We start from the raw sequence: 21,351 nt of genomic DNA, 5'->3' as shown, positions 1-21,351 counted from the left end.
AGCATGCAGAGGAGAAGTCATAACAGAACCATCTAAATACTACAGCATGCAGAGGAGAAGTCATAACAGAACCATCTAAACACTACAGCATGCAGAGGAGAAGTCATAACTGAACCATCTAAATACTACAGCATGCAGAGGAGAAGTCATAACAGAACCATCTAAATACTACAGCATGCAGAGGAGAAGTCATAACAGAACCATCTAAATACTACAGCATCCAGAGGAGAAGTCATAACAGAACCATCTAAACACTACAGCATGCAGAGGAGAAGTCATAACAGAACCATCTAAACACTACAGCATGCAGAGGAGAAGTCATAACAGAACCATCTAAACACTACAGCATGCAGAGGAGAAGTCATAACAGAACCATCTAAATACTACAACATGCAGAGGAGAAGTCATAACAGAACCATCTAAACACTACAGCATGCAGAGGAGAAGTCATAACAGAACCATCTAAATACTACAGCATGCAGAGGAGAAGTCATAACAGAACCATCTAAACACTACAGCATGCAGAGGAGAAGTCATAACAGAACCATCTAAACACTACAGCATGCAGTCATAACAGAACCATCTAAATACTACAGCATGCAGAGGAGAAGTCATAACAGAACCATCTAAACACTACAGCATGCAGAGGAGAAGTCATAACAGAACCATCTAATGCATACAGGTACATGGGCAACTGGCGGCCATCAAGTTAATAATTATGATATATTGCTTTCAGTTGTTACAATTCATATTAGAGAGATGACTTCCGCACACCCGGTTTAATTTTACAGCAGGTGCGTACTGCGTATAGGTCCTGGCAGAGCAGCTAACGTTTTGGAGAAGGAGAGACCCGCACCCCGCCACTTCAAGAGCTGGTTCAAGAGTTTGTATTTAGATAAGAGTTGTAGCAACGTTTCGGCCTTTCGGCCTTCTTCAGGCATGGTTGTTACAATTCCAAACATGCAAACATTTAAACTTTAATTACTTCAGTCTACTGTATACTGTATGTAGCTTAATGACTAGAATTAAAATTTTAATGTATTTTTATGTGTCCAATTTATTTGGATTTAGTTCGTAAAGTTAACATAACTATAACTAAATTAATTCATATACGAAATGACTGCTTTGACGAAAGCAGTCATTATTGTTAAGAGGGAAAATAATATCTCTTTTATATATGCTCTGAGATTTGCGGGGCCAACTAAATAAAAGGTTACTTTTCAGGATTCTCATTAAAAAAAGCAATGACAAAAAAGAAAAAAAAGCTGATCTACAAGCTCAAAAATAGCTGATCGGCTATTCTTGCTAAGACAGTAACATATATAATATAATAAATATAGTATAGTGGCTCTCTCCATCGTCAAAGTTGACGATAGGCAAGCTGAGACAGCTTCTCAGCTTGCCTATCAGCTGGCTTCTATAATCATGGCTGCATTCATACCCACAGAAATTGGTCGGGACCCTGAAAAGATCTGTGGGCCCTCTCCAAAACTGCTTTACTACACCTGCGTATGCCAACGTATCTCTACTACCAAAACACATAGCCTATACTATACTGCAGACAGTCAGTCATTGACACACACACACACACACACACACACACACACACACACACACACTTTAGGCCTACTACACACAGCAAGGTCAACATGCAAAGCCGTTTACACACACAAACACATTTTAGACACTGCATAACACACAGCAAGGTCAACAAAGCTGTTTACACGTGCACGCGCAAACACACACACCTTGGTAGAAAAAGGCTATTCTTACCTCGTGGCTTCATCTTTGCTTATACAGCCGTCTTCCTATAGTCTTAATCTGGATGAAAACTATGCCTTTCAAATCCATCTGTTAAGGAGCCAGTTCTCACTCCATGGAAAGTAGGCTATAGTCCATTGAACCTCTCCTCCTGGCTTATCATGAAGTGCAAGTATAGTTCTTTATTTTATTATCTCCATTTTAGGATAATGAGGATCTCTCGATCGTCTCTCCTCCTGCCACAGCTACTGGCGTCAAAAAAGTGTAAATACCCTCAGGGAAATGCAAATGACCACCAGTTAGCCGGCCATGCTAGCTGCTACCTATTGGCTAGTATATAGGCTCTTAGCTGGGGAAGCAGCTTTCTGAACGGACTGAAAAACAGTTTGTCTTTACACCCTTGCCAGCTTCCTCTTCTTTCTTCTCCTTGCTTTTCTGGCATGGCCGTGGCATTATGACAACGTATGTGCAGGTCTTGGCATATGGCACTGGAAATGCAGTCCAACAAACACTAGTAATTCTCTGAGTTAATGTGGCCACCAGGTGTGGTGTTAGTGTCACACTGTCTTTGGTGACCCATCCAATTGTGTGACCTGCCCTGGCCCAGCATGCAGTGCACTTTTGATTTCATTTGGGACATTTGAATTGAATTGAACACTTAATCAAACAGGCTTCAATTTACTAAAGCAATACATAGGATATGTGTGTGTGTGTGTGTGTGTGTGTGTGTGTGTGTGTGTGTGTGTGTGTGTGTGTGTGTGTGTGTGTGTGTGTGTGTGTGTGTGTGTGTGTGTGTGTGTGCGCGTTTTTACCAAGCTATACAGTTTTCTTCCGAAATGATACCTTTCTACTCTAGCTACTGGACTCTCACTCCTTGTCCTGGAAACACATTACCTTTCCTTGTCTCCATTGAAACACATTACCTTTCCTTGTCTCCATTGAAACACATTACCTTTCCTTGTCTCCATTGATCCAGCCCTGAGTTTCTTCAGAGATGTTCCCTCATTGTGAAATCATCATCTCGTCCACGCTTTCATTCCCCCTGTGCTTTTATCCCATTTCTGCTGCAATCTGGTGGACATGGATGAGAACGATGTGCTTTAATCTGCTAATGTGGACATGGATGAGAATGATGTGCTTTTTGCTTTACCACGCAGTGGTGCTGGACGAAGAATAAGGTACAGTAGTCACATTCAGTGGCGTGCACAGACATTTAGAGGGGCAGGTGCTCAAGTGAAAAGAAGGGCACCTTTTTGCAGCGCATTTTGGGGCGGGAACCCATTTTGGTGCTTTAGCTATTGAAAAATAGCAGATCTACAAGCTCGTAGCGCGCCACAGAGTGGCGCGATACGAGCTTGTAGGTCTGCTATTTATTTTTTTAATCGAAGAACCACTGACATATAAGACATTTAAGAGCAAAATTGCCAAAAGGGCAGGGGGTGCTCTAGCACCCCCTAGTGTCTATCTGTGCACGCCACTGGTCACATTCCTTATACTCAGAGCAGCACTGTGTCTACAACTAAAAAATACATGGCATGGATGCCCCTGGGACGAATCCTCTGTGATGTTTCCTGAGGTCAACGGGGTTCCGGGTCCACCAACATCAGAGTAGACAGACATCGAAGAGGAAGGACGGATGGGGAAGGATCAACATACTGTATGGAGTGTCAGAACAGGTCAGTTCCATATATGGAGATCTAAGGGTTACTCCCTTTTTTTTTTACTTGGGTAAAAGTAGCAATACTGCACTGTAGAAATACTTGCACTTTTAAGTAAAAGTCTCGGGTTCAAATTTGACTTGAGTAAAAGTACAAAAGTATTGGTAAAGTAGGCTAGTAAAAGTAGAAAGTACTCATAAAGAATGTCCCCTTTCACAAGTTTTCAAATGTATAAACATATTTCATAATTAATTAATAGCATATCTACAAGCTCACTAATGCGTCACATACGCGACACACTCAAACACACCAGTATATGCGCTGAAGTGGTTATAATGCATGTGTTGTAGTATTAATCAAAATCTACAAAGTAACTATAGTAACTAAAGTTTTAAACTGAATGTAGTGGAGTAAAAGTACCGTATAGTACTTGATATCTGAGATGTGGCGTACTAGAAGTAAGAGTATTTGAAATTGGAATTACTCAAGTAAAGTGCAAATACGTCAGAATTGCACTGGAGTAGAGTACCTGAGTAAATGTACTTTCCACCAAGGGCCAAGTAAAATGTCTTGTTGCAGTGCCAATGTGTGAAGTTAACCCATTCTGACCTGAGATCAGATTCATACGAGGTTTCCGCCGGACACACACTGGTCTGATGAACCCATTCCTACCTGAGATCAGATTCTAAAAATGTCAGTCAGCATCATGTTATGCTTTAGCTATTTAAAAATAGCAGATCTACGACTGACATTTTTAGAATCTGATATCAGGTCAGAATGGGTTCGTCAGACCAGTGTGTGTCCGGCGGAAACCTCGTATGAATCTGATCTCAGGTCAGAATGGGTTTTAAAGGAGCACGTCCGTATTTCCCAATGTCTGTCTACTGGCTCTGTGTCTCATTAGTGGGCTTATGGACAGTTCAGAGACCTGGCCTATACCAATAGCATCGATCAAAGGCTCTTGACACAACGTACTGTGATTTGGCACCGAGCAGGATCACACGACTCAAAACGATTGGCTTCCAGAACCAAGCGCGGCGCCAAGCAACGACGTAACGAGCAGTAATTAAAGGACTCTGCTCATTAGACTGTTGCTTGGGCCCTGCACTTGGTTCTGGAAGCCAAGTCATTTACGGGACGATTAAAATGTTATGTACTTGAGATCAGATTCATACGAGGTTTCCACTGGACACACACTGGTCTGATTAACCCATTCTGACCTGAGATCAGATTCTAAAAATGTCAGTCGTTCTTCGATTAAAAAAAAATGGCAGACCTACAAGCTCGTATCGCGCCACTCGGTGGCGCGATATGAGCTTGTAGATCTGCTATTTTTCAATAGCTAAAGCATAACATGATGCCGACACCAAAATGGGTGCCCGGTCAGGTTAAAATGTTATGTACTTGAGTAAAAGTTTTGAGTATCTGTACTTGACTTGAATATTACCATTTTGGATACGTCTTTCACTCCTTCTCTACTACATTTCGAAGACACTATCATACCTTAATATAGACTCTGCTCAACTTTTCTAGGACATTAAAAAGTACATAATTTATCAACCACTTAAGCCCTATTTAAATCTAGCAAAACAAGCCAATCTACAACCCCCACGATGCATCGCTGTCAACTTTTGAACACCTATACTTCTTCTTCTTCTTCACACACACACACACACACACACACACACACACACACACACACACACACACACACACACACACACACACACACACACACACACACTGTGACACACACACACACACACGCACACACACACACACAGGACACATCTACAGGTGGTAACAAGAAGACTCGCCCCGGTGCGTGCCCGTTTTTCCTCCCGGAATTTTCCCCAGTGAGGGGGATAACTTTGTAAATTATGCTATTGGCTGTTTGTATTCTTTTTGGAAAAATATAAAAAGATACTCCTGTGGAAAGGCTATATTATATTACTTATATTGACCCTATAAACAATTTAGTATTATTTAGTATAATGTAAGGTTTTGCCCCCTCAAATGGTACCTCGTCAGATAATCCCCACATATCCTACAACAACTTCTGTGAACAGACTTCACTGTAGTAGCTTTTCATAAATTATATTTGTACTTAGGCTGTTCTGCTGTCATGAAAGTTTATAGTTAGAGAAATTCAAAGTCCAGCCGTCTGCTGTCCAGCCTCTCCCACCCCTCACTGGGGAAAGTTCTGGGAGGAAAACAGAAACGGGGTGAGTCTTCTTGTATTCCTACAGAGCGTCCCTCCATATCTCTTCAGAAAAGACAGCCAGCCGGCGGGCTCAGGCCGGGCCCAGCGGCACCACAGGGTCTGTTGCTTCAGAAAAGCTCTGTTTGCCCATCAATAGCGTTCATCACACAGATCACATCAATAGTGAAACACATCAGTGGCGTGCACAGATAGACACTAGGGGATGCTAGAGCACCCCCTAGCCCTTTTGGCAATGTGCTTAAAAAAAAGGAAAAAAAATATTTTCTTTTCTTAATTTTTTGTGTGTGGACCATGCGGTGACATTGATCAAATCTTGATAAAAAAACGCTTCTACTATATTATTTACGCCCCCACAATCTAAAGCCATGTTTCTATGTCAGTGGTTCTTCGATAATAAAAAAAATAGCAGACCTACAAGCTCGTAGCGCGCCACTCGGTGGCTCGCTATGAGCTTGTAGATCTGCTATTTTTCAATAGCTAAAGCACCAAAATGCGCTGCAAAAAGGTGCCCTTTTTTCACTTGAGCACCTGCCCCTCTAAATGTCTGTGCACGCCACTGAAACACATCATAGTTGTAACAGCCAAGACATGCACATGAGAAGCAGTGTTGATTTTGACAGCAACATTCAATTTAGTTTTGGTCATATAGTCTTTTGAATACAATTTCATGTATAGCGTTATAGTCATATTTTAGTCATCTGAAATGTTTGACCTTAATAGTCTTAGTTTTAGTCTACCGTTTATTTTGCAGACTAAATATATATTTTTGGCAGAATTGATGGCGTCGTAAAGCCTATTTTTACACTTGGTTGCATGCTGAAAATAGCCGATCTACAAGCTCACAAAAATATCGCTGTGCAACACGTTGTGAGCGTGTAGATCCATATATAAGCACATTGAGTCATACGCTTGTTGTGTGAAATGTCTTATTTTAATATACATTTTACTTGACAGAACCATCTTGCAGAGTTCGTGTTAGAAGGTCATCTACAGTAAATGATAATTTTCTCTCACCCGGGACGGAACAGCAAATCAGTTCACCTTTGGCACGTCAATCCATAACCATGTGTAAATATAAACACAAGACCGTATATTCACCAAGTATGTGCTTTTATTTGACATAATTCCCAGCATCGACTGGAAGTCCATGCTGGGAATTTAATGAAGGCTTTCTCCAATTAATTTCACTGTGTGTTCGTGCGTGCGTGCGTGCGTGCGTGCGTGCGTGCGTGTGTGTGTGTGCGTGCGTGCGTGCGTCATGGGGCGTGCGTGTGTGCGCAATATATTTTGTGTCAAATCAGTTTCCATCCATTTATTTAAAGACCTTTTAAGCGTCGCACAAAGCCAACTCGAGCCTTGAGAAATCATGACAATAAACACAATATTTTGGACCAAACACATAATTACAAAGAAGAAAAACAAGAAAAAATGTGTTGTTCTTTTTTGTTTGTTGTCATGATTTCTCACATCTCGAGTTGGCTTTGTACGACACTTAAAAAGGTCTTTAAATAAATACTTTTTGAAATGTCTATGAGGAAAATGAACAGGGAATCATTTCCTGGGCCCTGGTGGTAGGGGGCGGGACTGCAACGCCCTCTCCTTGGCAGCCTATATAGGAAGGACATACACATAGGTTGTTTTTAAGAGGCTTCCAACAACTTGGGATGCCAAAAAAGCAGCTAAATGGCTTGCCAAATTCTGTGCAATCTCTCTCTACTGTCGGTATAGCCGCTAAATATGACGAAGACACTGTTACTTGTACCCCTGGAGGGTGTGTGGGTGTATATTTGTCCGGGATTTTCTGACTGCATTCTGTACAGCTAGAGTACAAAACAGGAAAGGGCGCACTAGTGTTGGTGAGGTGCTGGCCTAAGGCGGTGAATAAGTAAAAATGAGAAATAGGCTGCACACTCGTAGCCACAATGCTGTAGGCCTATATTTATTGACAAGAACCCAACGTTTCGACCTTTCGGCCTTCTCCAGGGAATAAACCAGCCATAGGACAAACACACACTTATAGGGGTGCACTCCATAGGGGGTGTGGTGATGGTCGTCATCAGGAAAAAACCAATCAAGTGATTGGGAAGCCATTTTGAGGCAAGTAACAAGTAACAATGCATAAATACCAAATATAACCAGAAGAATAGATAAACATTCAATTCATTCTGTACAGCACCTTGAAACTATTTGCGTCGTTGTATTGCATCTGTCATGTGGACATAAATAAATGATTCAAATTGCGTGCGTGTGTGTGTGCGTCATTAATTTGGGGGTCTTGACATGAAAATGTCAAACAGAACTCAACTCAACTCAACCCCCCCCCCAAAAAGAATCACAAGCCCAAAGTCACTTAATAATAAGATGAAACTGTACTGTACACTACCTGATACTGTACATGGCCAACCAAGCAGCCTGCCGTGGAAGCTAGCTTGCTTAACCTTCTTCATTCTGAATTTCTGATATCTGAGATCAGATTCTAAAAATGTCTTCTACATCCTGACAGTTTTCTGAAAAAAGCTATGTTTCTATGTCAGTCGTTCTTCGATTTTTCAAAAATAGCAGATCTACAAGCTCGTAGCGCGCCACAGAGTGGCAATATCGTAGCGCGCCACAGAGTGGCGCGCTACGAGCTTGTAGATCTGCTATTTTTCAATAGCTAAAGTATGACATGATGCTAACACCAAAAGGGGTTTCCCGCCCCAAAATGGGATAATGAACAGATGTGTGAGCATGCTGCAACATGGTGACCACTGACCAGAACGTTGTCTAAAAAGATAGAGTATGTTTTCTTTTTTTATACTTGTCACCTGCTATTTTTATGGCCTCGTAAAAACACAACAGTCAGTACTGTAAAATCATGATGACTTTTGGCGAGAGGATCATCTTTCTTATGCTGTTTTACTGCATGGTGAGGTTGAACGCACATCACATACACTGTATTTTTTTTAAGAGGCTTCCAACAACTTGGGATGCCAAAAAAGCAGCTAAATGGCTTGCCAAATTCTGTGCAATCTCTCTCTACTGTCGGTATAGCCGCTAAATATGACGAAGACACTGTTACTTGTACCCCTGGAGGGTGTGTGGGTATATATTTGTCCGGGATTTTCTGACTGCATTCTGTACAGCTAGAGTACAAAACAGGAAAGGGCGCACTAGTGTTGGTGAGGTGCTGGCCTAAGGCGGTGAATAAGTAAAAATGAGGAAAAGGCTGCACACTCGTAGCCACAATGCTGTATATTTATTGACAAGAACCCAACGTTTCGACCTTTCGGCCTTCTCCAGGGAATAAACCAGCCATAGGACAAACACACACTTATAGGGGTGCACTCCATAGGGGGTGTGGTGATGGTCGTCATCAGGAAAAAACCAATCAAGTGATTGGGAAGCCATTTTGAGGCAAGTAACAAGTAACAATGCATAAATACCAAATATAACCAGAAGAATAGATAAACATTCAATTCATTCTGTACAGCACCTTGAAACTATTTGCGTCGTTGTATTGCATCTGTCATGTGGACATAAATAAATGATTCAAATTGCGTGCGTGTGTGTGTGCGTCATTAATTTGGGGGTCTTGACATGAAAATGTCAAACAGAACTCAACTCAACTCAACCCCCCCCCCAAAAAGAATCACAAGCCCAAAGTCACTTAATAATAAGATGAAACTGTACTGTACACTACCTGATACTGTACATGGCCAACCAAGCAGCCTGCCGTGGAAGCTAGCTTGCTTAACCTTCTTCATTCTGAATTTCTGATATCTGAGATCAGATTCTAAAAATGTCTTCTACATCCTGACAGTTTTCTGAAAAAGCTATGTTTCTATGTCAGTCGTTCTTCGATTTTTCAAAAATAGCAGATCTACAAGCTCGTAGCGCGCCACCGAGTGGCGCGCTACGAGCTTGTAGATCTGCTATTTTTCAATAGCTAAAGTATGACATGATGCTAACACCAAAAGGGGTTTCCCGCCCCAAAATGGGATAATGAACAGATGTGTGAGCATGCTGCAACATGGTGACCACTGACCAGAACGTTGTCTAAAAAGATAGAGTATGTTTTCTTTTTTATATTTGTCACCTGCTATTTTTATGGTCTCGTAAAAACACAACAGTACTGTAAAATCATGATGACTTTTGGCGAGAGGATCATCTTTCTTATGCTGTTTTACTGCATGGTGAGGTTGAACCAGGGGGGCAGTCAGACAGATATTTTGTAAAGCCTGAAACTCCTGAAAGTTCATATAATGGCCTGTTGTGGCGCTGTCACTGGACCCAAAAAAACCCATAGCCCCATAGAAGTCCATGTATTTGGGCCCAACTTCACCTAGACTGTATTACCTTAATAAACATGGTCATGAATACTTTCTGCTTCCAGTCACAAGTTTAAAGTCTCATTTCTAATGTCATAATATTCTTTTTGGAAAATTATGGTCCCATTTATAAAATAAATGACCATAAAGTCGCGCATTTTCTGAGGGGCGTGGCTACCGTTACAGTCTATGATCGGGAGTCCCCACCCACTCGAGTCAAAATAAAAACCAACGGAGAAGAAGGGGGGAAGTCCCGCCTCGTTGTCTGGGCAGCCAATGGCCAGCTGGGCCCAAACGGAGCCAGCCAATGGCCAGCTGGGCCCAAACGGATCTAGAAAGATGGCGACTTACAGTGCAGGAATAACAGGCTTCATTTTACGTCCATGTTAGACCCGGGGAACGCTTTGTCCATATTTTTTACAGTCTATGGGTTGAACGCACATTAAATACACTGTATTTGATCTCTTCTGACACCACTGAACGTCATATTGACAGCGCTAATTACTTATTTATTCCTGGATGCTGTTTCTTTTTTTTACAAAATCTAATTGTCACCCGTTGCTAACAATCAAAACATTGATTTCCCTTCGGTTTCTATTAGTCGCTATACCGCCATGCAGGGCTAGGCACTTTCTGAACTTGTTTTGAGCTGTTATGGGGGAAAAAAATGACTTTATGACAGGATACAATGCCAGCATACTCTACTCTACTGTATATAGCTGCTCCTACAGCACAGTGTGTCCTTGTGTATATGTGTCGCACCATTCTCTTGGCTGTCATGTTAAAGGAAATTATTTGTGACACCTACTGTGTGTGTTTTGGTTATCTATGGCAGTGGTTCTCAAGGTAGGGTCTGGGGACCCTCATCTCGGGGACAGGGTGCAGACAGGGTTCCCAGAAAAATCGTAATGTATCTTGTATGCTTCTTGTAACCACCATAACCAAATCCGCAAAAAGTTACTTTATCAATGATCAAGCAGAGTGTAGTCTAGGGGGCACGGTGGCACAGTTGGTAGTGCTGTCGCCTCACAGCTAGAAGGTTCTGGGTTCGATTCCCGCTGGGGACGCTGTGGGTGCTGGCGGCGTTTCCTCCTCCACGTCATCAGTGCCCATACCCGAAGGCGGGGTTGGCGAAAGGGCCTTTCTGTGTGGAGTTTGCATGTTCTCCTCGTGTCCCATAGGGTAGGTACCCTCACAAAAAACATGCAGTAATCCTGGTCACTAAACTGCCTCCCCCTGGCCAGCCGGGGCGCCTGATGGAGGGGAAAGGAACTGGTTGGAATAACGTGTTCCTTCCACGCGCTATAAGTCCAACCAGGGAAACTCCCCCCTGTCAGGTGTAAAGGAGCAACTTGGACACTCAGGCATGAAGGAAGCATGAGTTCAAGTCTGTTGCTCTACCCTTGTCCCCCATATATGGGGACTAGGTTGGTGGAGGGTGTGTAGAGCCCAGGATCACATTAGATGATTGACACGGGGGTGAAAAATGGGTTACAAAATATATTTAAAAAAAAAGCAGAGTGTAGATGCATTCGACGATCCAAAACCTCTAACTCCACAACATGGTGAGGTCCCTGGGGTGTCTGTGTGAATATGGTCTATTGTGAACATCACTCAAGATCACATAAACATCTTGTGAGGCCTTTGTTTGGGCCTTGGGCTGTCTGTGAAAGTCTTGCATTATGCATGCCTTTACACTTTGATGGAATTAAACATTAAACGTATAGGCCTACTGTACGCCTTGGGCTGTTAGTATGTATTTTGTAAAGGTGAACTTTCACATTTACTGGTGGAATACATACACCCCCGTGGTCACTGTGGGTGTCGATTTGTTTTCTGGGGTAAATAATCCAGTATCATTGCTTGCTTTTGTGAAGGAGCCTCTTCCATAATTCAGACGTCTGCATGTTATTCGCTGGTCTTTTCTCTGCTTTGACCTGATGTTTATTTTCATATAAACGGCGTTGTATAACTTTGTTTCAGTATAATGTTGATCTATAAACTTAAAACATTCTGGGCGGGAACCCCTTTTGGTGTTAGCATCATGTTATGCTTTAGCTATTGAAAAATAGCAGATCTACAAGCTCGTAGCGCACCACCGAGTGGCGCGCTACGAGCTTGTAGGTCTGCTCTTTTTGAAAAATCGAAGAACGACTGACATAGAAACATAGCTTTTTCAGAAAACTGTCAGGATGTAGAAGACATTTTTAGAATCTGATCTCAAGTCAAAATGGGTTAAACTGGGGGTCCTTGACTATATTGACTTGAAACAGTTTGAACACCTCCGCTATAGTAACATAAGTATTTTTCAGATAACGGTTAGGATATAGGAGACCTTTTTTTATTAATCGGTTAAAAAGGGAAACCACCATCACCCCCTGTCTTTCCCAACGTTGGGTCTGATTCCTGTTGCTTTCCCCTGTCTTTCCCAACGTTGGGTCTGATTCCTATTGCTTTCCCCTGTCTTTCCCAACGTTGGGTCTGATTCCTGTTGCTTTCCCCTGTCTTTCCCAACGTTGGGTCTGATTCCTATTGCTTTCCCCTGTCTTTCCCAACGTTGGGTCTGATTCCTGTTGCTTTTCCCTGTCTTTCCCAACGTTGGGTCTGATTCCTGTTGCTTTCCCCTGTCTTTCCCAACGTTGGGTCTGATTCCTATTGCTTTCCCCTGTCTTTCCCAACGTTGGGTCTGATTCCTGTTGCTTTCCCCTGTCTTTCCCAACGTTGGGTCTGATTCCTATTGCTTTACCCTGTCTTTCCCAACGTTGGGTCTGATTCCTGTTGCTTTCCCCTGTCTTTCCCAACGTTGGGTCTGATTCCTGTTGCTTTACCCTGTCTTTCCCAACGTTGGGTCTGATTCCTGTTGCTTTCCCCTGTCTTTCCCAACGTTGGGTCTGATTCCTGTTGCTTTACCCTGTCTTTCCCAACGTTGGGTCTGATTCCTGTTGCTTTCCCCTGTCTTTCCCAACGTTGGGTCTGATTCCTGTTGCTTTACCCTGTCTTTCCCAACGTTGGGTCTGATTCCTGTTGCTTTCCCAACATTGGGTATGATTCCTATTGCTTTCCCCTGCCAGTAGCTTGTAGTCCATTTTACTGTGAAGACGCTGCCTCGGGGCAGCGGTAGGGCTGTCGCGGTTACATCATTTAAACCGCGGTGCGATCAATTGGCTCAGAAGCGCGATATGCGATACTGTGCGATATAGTTCTCAAGCCCCCTTTAAAATGAATGAAAAAATACATTATTAATAAACGAAAGTTACACTAAGCTTTACTTTACTATGTTGCTTTATAAATGGCAGAGACGACAATGTTTATTTAAAATTAATCTTCAATTAGTCCTGGTCTTCATTAATTTAATATATTAATTTAATATATTAAATGAATGGTGTAAAACCGAAAGCAGTAATAAAAATGGAACACACCATCAACTGCCTATATAACCCGCAACGGCTTCAGAGAAGAACGCAAATTGATAATTGTTATTATGATAGTTGCTCCGTGAGTTTGGAAGTAAAGAAGAGCTTGTGAATCAGCAGACCATGAATGATACAGCTTAACACAACTCTTCTTTACTTCCAAACTCACGGAGCAACTATATCAGCCTAATAACAAGCAGCAAACAGAACAGTAACGATTTTCCCCGCTTCACGGAAAACTCTCGGAAGGTGCACTTATAGCACAAATAGCCTACAGCCCTACACATGTTGCATGCAATTTTAGAAAGTTGAAGGAATCTAGCCTGGTTTTCACGCCACCAGACGAGGATCATCATTGGTTTCTGCTCGAACTCTCTTGGGCACAATCAGCGCAGGAGCATCGCTCATTGATCTCAGCAGAGGTCTCTAACCAAGAGTCCTTTGTTGGCTCCACGTTCGCTGCGTCTGCGATGGCCGCTGCAGGGCGTCCATCGGCCCACTGTCAGGGATCCTGCGGTTTATTGCGCCTGTGCGGTTTTTCTGCCCCCTTGCGGTTTCAACTTGTAATAGCGCGATATGCGATAAATGCGATAATTGCGACAGCCCTAGGCAGCGGTGGCTGAACGGTTTGCGGATAGCGGTCTTGATATCGGAAGGTCGCTATAGTTCGTATCCCCGGACCGGCACGTTAAAATTACCACCGCTGAAGTGCCCTTGAGCAAGGCAGTTCTATGAGCAGGGCCTGACTGTAAACAAGTTATTAAGCTTAGTCCAGTTACCCTGGGTAAACATAGTACCTTTAGTCCAGGTACCCTGGGTAAACATAGTACCTTAAGTCCAGTTACCCTGGGTAAACATAGTACCTTTAGTCCAGTTACCCTGGGTAAACATAGTACCTTTAGTCCAGTTACCCTGGGTAAACATAGTACCTTTAGTCCAGTTACCCTGGGTAAACATAGTACCTTTAGTCCAGTTACCCTGGGTAAACATAGTACCTTTAGTCCAGTTACCCTGGGTAAACATAGTACCTTTAGTCCAGTTACCCTGGGTAAACATAGTACCTTTAGTCCAGTTACCCTGGGTAAACATAGTACCTTTAGTCCAGTTACCCTGGGTAAACATAGTACCTTTAGTCCAGTTACCCTGGGTAAACATAGTACCTTTAGTCCAGTTACCCTGGGTAAACATAGTACCTTTAGTCCAGTTACCCTGGGTAAACATAGTACCTTTAGTCCAGTTACCCTGGGTAAACATAGTACCTTTCTTTCTTGCTTTGGCCTCCCTGACCCCGCCTGGCCCTCTTATCTGACCTGGCATTTCTGCGTTAATAACTGCCTGGTGTGGCGATAATAGAGTAATGGTGCTCTGCTGCTGCCCGGCTGCTGGCCAAGGTGATAATGACTTCTCAAGACGTGCCGAACAATGTGCAGATACTGCAGCTCCCTCCATCAAGCCTACTGTACAGCACAACCAGTAAAATGGCATAATTAAACCATTAAAGGACCACTTCACCACTTTTCAATATATTTCATAATAATAGGTCCTCACTAATAATCATGAAAAAATGGCATGATTTTCTCTACTCAGAATATGTCTCATATAGGAGGGCTGTGGGCAGTTTAGAAACCGTCTTCCAGTGACATCCTCATTGGGAGTGAACGTGTGTTGAGCTATAGCAGCCTCTTGGTCTTGTTGTTACAGCATGAATGAGGACAACACATATCGAAGAGTTGCCTTTCACATCAGCCAGTGTGCAGACAGAGTGGAGGCCAGCACTTGTTCAGCATTGCAGTACAAGTATAATGCATGACAAATTGATGAATGGGGATAATATAATACCACCGCAGCGTACATGAATATTGGGCTTTCTTTGTGAAAATGCCTTCCTGTTTTGACTTGTACAGGGGACGAAATGCCTACGAGGAACAATTATGGCTATTGCACTGAGATCATCCAAAGGTTAATGTAAACCGTAACGTTCCTCTTTACGGCTAATGTATTCTAGATAACACCACGCTGTGTTTTTTTATTCTTCCCTACAGAAAGGATCAAATGCATATATTACATTATCCAAGCCCCATGCATTTTCTTTCCTTCCTCCTCCCGTGGCAGCTGGTGGATTTGTCAATGCCTTCATCTGTAAGGGGATGACTCAACTACATTTACATCAGTGTGTATTATTTACATAGTATAGAATTACGATACAGGCCAGTACAATGTTGTCTCTGTCGGGGGGGTGGAAACCTCATTGTGTCCGAAACTGTTCATTTCCACGATTGGTATTCAAAAGAAGTATAGCGAGAGTAGTAGATTATCGACAAGGTCGAGACGCGGCACGCCACTGCTACTTTTGAGGCTTCCGTGTGATGCTGTGGCATGATCAGGTGGGGGGGGGGGGGCGTTAAATCTATACGAAAGATATGGAGATTGGAGGTCATTCTGCCCCCCGACCGACCGCGGAGATATAACGCAGACTCTGGAAATGCATTGTGAAAACCATTCTCTATTCATTAGTTTCCCAAACGGCGACATTCAAGTTGGAGATGGTTTCCATTGTGCAGGAAGTGTATTTAGGGTGAGTCGGTGAGTCAGCCACTTGACTCTATGGTGTCACGTGGGGACACTCAAGCCCAGTGGTGTGCACATATAGACACTAGGGGTGCTAGAGCACCCCCTGCCCTTTTGGCAATTTTGCTCTTAAAAAAAAAAGAAAGTTTTTTATTTTATTTTTCCTTAATTTGTATAGTGTGTGGACCATGCGGTGACATTGATCAAATCTTGATAAAAACGCTTCTACTATATTATTTAGGCCCCCACAATCTAAAGCTATGTTTCTATGTCAGTGGTTCTTCGATTAAAGAAAAATAGCAGACCTACAAGATCGTAGCGCGCCACTCGGTGGCGCGCTATGAGCTTGTAGATCTGCTATTTTTCAATAGCTATAAAGCACCAAAATGGGTTCCAGCCCCAAAATGCGCTGCACAAGGTGCCCTTTTTTTCACTTGAGCACCTGCCCCTCTAAATGTCTGTGCACGCCACTGCTCAAGCCCAACGCACACCGTCTGTGAACGCTGCGCGTCAAAAACAGCCGCCTCCGTTATTTTCAATGAACCTATCCCACACCGGCAGGCGTCAGACGCGCGCTTAAGGCGCACGTTCACGCCTCGCCTGCCGCTCCGATGCGCCGCTGTTCTGTTTTCCAGGCGTTGCCGCACGGCCTATATTGTAAGTCTACTTTTAAAGTTTCTGTTATGTGCATTATCTTTTACTATAGTTGGCGCTGCAGTGATGCGTTTGGTTTTATTGTGTGCACTTGAACTGTGTTTCGTAAAATATTATATTGTGTTGTTCTTATATTGTTTCATTTGTATTGTTTTAACGTGACTGTTGGTTTCGTTTAGTCCCTAAAGGCCTGGCCTTTTGCTAGGCTGCGGTTGTAAACTCACATTTGTTCTTAACTTGCTTTGCCTGGTTAAATAAAATCGAATTATACAACAGGTCGTTTCGAGGAAGCAATCTGATTGGTTGAAACAGCCTTCTAGCCGTGGTTCAAACGAGCACAACTCCACACCTAATCAAAACAAAGAATTCAGCTGCTCTGTTCTCCCAGAGCGCAGCAGACTGGGTGGCTATAGGCTAGCTAGTTTCTTGGGACATTTGTGGTCGTAGTGACTACATCTGTCATTAAAAAAACATGTTTTTTCAGTGATTTTCTTAGTTTTAAGGGTAACTGTTGTATAATTGCAATATTACACTTGAGGGGTTGGTTCAACGTCAAAATGCACTTCTGCGTGCAGCATCGCAGGCGTGCATTATTGACACTAAACCACCCCCTCTCGTGTAATATTGCTTAACCCATTCTGACCTGAGATCAGATTCACACGAGGTTTCCACTGGACACACACTGGTCTGATTAACCCATTCTGACCTGAGATCAGATTAAAAAAATGTCAGTCGTTTTTTTTAGATTTTTCAAAAATAGCAGACCTACAAGCTCGTATATGTGCTTGTAGATCTTCTATTTTTCAATAGCTAAAGCATAACATGATGCCAACACCAAAATGGGTGCCCGTTCAGAATGGCTTAATTATATTTCAGTCCCATCCTTTGCGGAACGTTTATTCAAAAGGACCTGTGCAAGTCGATGTGTTTTTCTTCTGTGCATTGTTGGTCTGGTTCCAGCCAGCGAGGGCATCAGGTGTAAGGCACAGGTCCCTTTCCTGTGGTGCATATTGTTATACAGATGGATTAATTTAAAACGTCGGAAGCTTTGGCAGCATTACCTCGTTGCTTCGCCTTTTCCCTGACACCAACCTCCATGCAGCAATTAGTGCTTAATAATTGCAGCAAGCTCATTGCACTGGTGACTATATTTGATACTGGTGTGTGTGTGTGTGTGTGTGTGTGTGTGTGTGTGTGTGTGTGTGTGTGTGTGTGTGTGTGTGTGTGTGTGTGTGTGTGTGTGTGTGCGTGCGTGCGTACAGTATAGTACGTGTGAGTCTATTCTGTATACAATGACAAGGCGGCTATACAAACAGTATACTCCTGGCAGGATATTTGTCGTCCTTCTCGTTGTGTTTCCAAAGTCGTGTCGAGACAGACCAGGACCACGTACGTACGCCGCCATGAACAAGACGACAAGTTCACAACCCACGGTAACAATACTGACTCACCACAGCTATACTGACTCACCACAGCTATACTGACTCACCACAGCTATACTGACTCACCACAGCTATACTGACTCACAGCTATACTGACTCACCACAGCTATACTGACTCACAGCTATACTGACTCACCACAGCTATACTGACTCACCACAGCTATACTGACTCACCACAGCTATACTGACTCACCACAGCTATACTGACTCACAACTATACTGACTCACCACAGCTATACTGACTCACCACAGCTATACTGACTCACAGCTATACTGACTCACCACAGCTATACTGACTCACCACAGCTATACTGACTCACCACAGCTATACTGACTCACCACAGCTATACTGACTCACCACAGCTATACTGACTCACCACAGCTATACTGACTCACCACAGCTATACTGACTCACCACAGCTATACTGACTCACAACTATACTGACTCACCACAGCTATACTGACTCACCACAGCTATACTGACTCACCACAGCTATACTGACTCACCACAACTATACTGACTCACCACAGCTATACTGACTCACCACAGCTATACTGACTCACCACAGCTATACTGACTCACCACAGCTGCTGCAAAGAGCTGTGAGTCACTGGCAACGCCGGGCTAGGGGCTACGTACGCCAAGGTTTTACATTATCGCATTTAGACCTGATGAGTCCCATTCTGAAAATAAAATCTTCTGAATCCAAAAACGTATGTTTTATGTCAGCGGTGCTCAACCTTTTTCAATGTCAAGGACCTCCAGAATGATCTGTATTTGGCTGCCGACCCCCCAAATGAAAATACATCGTTCCAGGGAGGGACCCTCATTTGAGTTAAAAAACGTTCGCTCTGAAGGAATATATATATATATATACTGTATATTCAAATATTTGCGGCCACATTTTCACGATTAATTTTTTTTAGCAGATCTACAAGCTCGTAGCGCGGCACCGAGTGCCGCGCTACGAGCTTCTAGATCTGCTATTTTTTTTTCAATAGTCAAAGTAGAACAAATTCCTTGAAACACCAACAGGAGGTCGCCGTCCTGAACGGGTTAGGATGAATTAAAAAGAGCAGCTGGAGATGTAATTAAGATTAGGCGTTCAACCTCCTGCCGAGGTACCTTTTTGTTACAGAGGCCTGGGCTCCGTTTGTTCACTTCAAAGCTGCGTTCAAGTGCTTTAATTGCCCCTATGCCCACCACAAACATCACAATTAACCCATTCTGACCTGAGATCAGATTCTAAAAATGTCTTCTACATCTTGACAGTTTTCTGAAAAAGCTATGTTTCTATGTCAGTGGTTCTTCGATTTTTCAAAAATAGCAGACCTACAAGCTCTTAGCGCGCCACTCGGTGGCGCGCTATGAGCTTGTAGATCTGCTATTTTTCAATAGCTAAAGCATAGCATAATGCCAACACCAAAATGGGTTCCCGTTCAGAATGGATTAAGGCGCAATATGGCAAAAGCCTATGTGTGTGGAATAATTTGAACCATGCACAGTCGTCGGGCATCTCTGTGTCATGGCTGAAAGGAATACATCTGTTGTATTTAACGATTGTTTAGACAATACGCATTTATATTTATCTTTTCTTTTTCTTTTATGCATTCCTACTGGAGGCATGGCTATCGGCACCTTCTGCAGCAGTGGTTCCCAAGTGTCAGGAACCCCAGTTATAATAAAAACTAAAAACTATACTATAAAAATGGTCCAACTATTATCCCAAATTTGGGATTTTGGGATTTTCCCAAATTTGGGATTTTGGGATATTCCCAAACTTGGGATTTTCCCAAATTTTGGATTTTGGGATTTTCCCAAATTTGGGATTTGGGGATTTTTCCATATTTTCTAATGGGGGTCTGCCGGCTAAATAAGTGTCAATTTGGGGGTCCTTGACATGAAAAAGTTTGGGAACCACTATGTCCTACAGTATGTCACACACGCACGCACGCACTTGAAGTTTTAGATAGGCTATTGCATTTTAGATTTTAAGTTTGTTATTTGTTATCGGCAAAAACATAATTCAGTTGTTCACCATGCGAGACATGGCCAAAGCAATTCCGGGGGGTCCCCAGGCACAAAAACTTTGAGAACCCCTGGCTTCCATTAACCCCAGTCCCCACGGCCGCCTGACTCCACCCCCCCCCCCCCCCCCCCACACCGAGCTGCATGTGGTCAGGGGGCTTCGGATCGGGGCCTCCAGAGGCGACGCCAATTAGACAGACCAATGTTTGGGTCCACACCGCCACCCCTCACCACCACATCCGACATGCAGCCGCACTCCTCCACGACCACAAGGGCTGAGGAGAGCATGCTCGCTCCCCCCCCCCCCCCCGTGGCGCCCACCGACGTGGCGGGGCCTTTTGACCCATTTAGACCCGAGGACCATTCTACAAATGCCTTCTAAATCCTGACCACTTTCCCTATGGTTCCCTAAAACCCCATGTTTCTATGTCAGTCGCTCTCAAACATTTCCATGTCAAGGACTCCTAAATATATTTTATATATAATTGGCCGCCGACCCGTAATATGTTGGTCCAGGGACCCCCTCCCCCCCCCCCCACCAGAAGCAAAGATTTGAGTAAAAAACGTTCGCTCTGAAACAATATGTATTCAAAGATTTGAGTAAAAAACGTTCGCTCTGAAACAATATGTATTCAAAGATTTTAGTAAAAAACGTTCGCTCTGAAACAATATGTATTCAAAGATTTGAGTAAAAAACGTTCGCTCTGAAACAATATGTATTCAAAGATTTGAGTAAAAAACGTTCACTCTGAAACAATATGTATTCAAAGATTTGAGTAAAAAACGTTCGCTCTGAAACAATATGTATTCAAAGATTTGAGTAAAAAACGTTCGCTCTGAAACAATATGTATTCAAAGATTTGAGTAAAAAACGTTCACTCTGAAACAATATGTATTCAAAGATTTGAGTAAAAAACGTTCACTCTGAAACAATATGTATTCAAAGATTTGAGTAAAAAACGTTCGCTCTGAAACAATATGTATTCAAAGATTTGAGTAAAAAACGTTCGCTCTGAAACAATATGTATTCAAAGATTTGAGTAAAAAACGTTCACTCTGAAACAATATGTATTCAAAGATTTGAGTAAAAAACGTTCGCTCTGAAACAATATGTATTCAAAGATTTGAGTAAAAAACGTTCGCTCTGAAACAATATGTATTCAAAGATTTGAGTAAAAAACGTTCGCTCTGAAACAATATGTATTCAAAGATTTGCGCCACATCGGGAGAAAAAGAACGAAAAATCGACCGATAAAGAAAATGACTGCAGGCTGTTATCGAGTTCTCAGACA

Source organism: Protomyctophum parallelum (assembly GCF_964188405.1).
Source record: "Protomyctophum parallelum genome assembly, chromosome: 20".
Lineage (NCBI taxonomy): Eukaryota > Metazoa > Chordata > Actinopteri > Myctophiformes > Myctophidae > Protomyctophum > Protomyctophum parallelum.
The sequence above is the reverse complement of the archived record's forward strand: the minus strand, read 5'-3'. Positions refer to the sequence as shown.